This window comes from Belonocnema kinseyi, chromosome 10 (genome assembly GCF_010883055.1).
Source record: "Belonocnema kinseyi isolate 2016_QV_RU_SX_M_011 chromosome 10, B_treatae_v1, whole genome shotgun sequence".
Classification (NCBI taxonomy): Eukaryota; Metazoa; Arthropoda; class Insecta; order Hymenoptera; family Cynipidae; genus Belonocnema; species Belonocnema kinseyi.
Genome location: NC_046666.1, coordinates 76,641,631 through 76,643,559, shown reverse-complemented (window position 1 = coordinate 76,643,559; position 1,929 = coordinate 76,641,631).

Sequence of the window (1,929 nt, the reverse complement as noted above, 5' to 3'; positions counted from 1 at the left end):
ATATTAATATTTATATCATAAGGCACAAAGTTTCAGGATTTTCATATAATTAATTGATGCTTTTCTTAACTAATACAACAAAATTGTAGATGTAGTTGACAATAACAAATCTATATTATGTAAACCCATTGAATGAAATAGACAACAATTTAGTTTTGAAAGTTTCATTATAAAATTCTAGAATTTAAAAAAAAAATTAATTGTTATCAATTGCAATTTTTAAATTTATACGCTTAAAAATGAAAATTATTTATCTTAAAAAACTATTGGTTTTAAACTCGTTAATTTTTCCTTAAAATTTTACTTGAAAGATTATTAAAATTGGTAAAGGTTCTTTGATAACCATTTCAGTCTCTAAAATGATGAACCATTTATATAAAAATTTAAAAACAAAAACTGTCTATAAAGAAATGCAATTTTTATTTCAAATATATCTCAAGAACTATTTTTTGATGTGCTCTGGTCTTATATTCTCATGTGGATCGAGCTAAAAAAGAAAAATTGTCATCATAATTAAAAGCAGTCTGTTTTTGCGACCCTACAATTTATTTTTAGTTAGCTTTTAATTAAAAACAGTTTCTAGATAAGGCCAATTTTTTTCCTTTTTGAAGGCAACACACACTTAAAAAATTATCTTAATTTTTGGCCATATCCACGTAAATAGTTCCTCTTTACGAAGCAAATAAAAAATTCTCTCCTCACGAGTCATAAAAAGATTGAGCTAAAGTGTAAGGGAGTGTAAAACAGCTTGAATTCCAAGTATCATTCCTTGCTGGAACATCCTTTTATTTCTTCTCTAAAATTGCGATTTTGTCATTTCTATCTTTTTAAGCAAAGAAGAAAGTAATAGCCAGCCACCCTGAGCGAACACCCCGTATACACCATATAATCTGCAATGTCTTCATAAAATGGAGCGTTGCATGCGAGCCGCCCCATAAACTTACACAAAAGCTTAGATATAAGTAGAGGAATTTCGAATCGACCCTAAAATCTCGGCAGGCGTTCAATTTCGTTCGACCGCCGGACGTACTCTACTCTAGCAAGACAGAGATAAACGGGAAGACTTTTCTGGTCAAACATTTCATGAGACTGGATCTCAATTCCCCTGTTCTTTATCGAACGAAACAAAAATATAAAATCCTTGAACAACTCTCAAGGTTTAGGGAATCTAAGTTATGCATAATTGAGGGCCCAGATCAAAGAACCGGTTATAACCTCCTTGCGCTCATAGTACAGAGACCCTTGACAGTTTCAATTTATTCGACGTTCAGGGGCTCCCTATGATAGACGCCAGAAAGTTACATCAGTTCCTATCCGGTTTATCAATAATAGGCAATCTGTTATTAATAACGTTTAAATAGATAAATAATTTATTCATTAATTCTCAATACGGTAGTTATTCAAGAATTATATTAAAATTTCGTTGGTCTCAACCTCGTTTCTCCACGAAACTACTTTGAACTATGACTAAAATAAAAAATACGACTTTTTTGTCAGACAAATCGAAATATCGATCAATTTCAAGGGTGGATATTTTTTATTCATTTCTGGGAAAACCGAAATTTAGGTAAACTGGTGTTTGAATGTCATATTTACTATGGCCTGAATACCTCACAAAAATATTTGATTTTTCAGGGTTGTTCAAGGTTGTATTTTATCGATCAGAGGGACTTTTCCTATTCATTTCTGAATCGAAGGAGCGAGTAAATAGAATTTTATTATTTTTTATTAGTTTTGGGATAGTCATTCTTAAAAAGTATCAGATATTATATATGTTTTCTACTTAAAGTAATGTAAGTTACTTCTTTATTCTTACTAACGTAATTTCCTAAAATATCCCCAGAATTAATTTCTTCAGATATTAAACTCATAATTTCGAGATTCATAATTTGTCAAAGAAACTCAAGTGCGGTCAATTCTGCGCTTGAA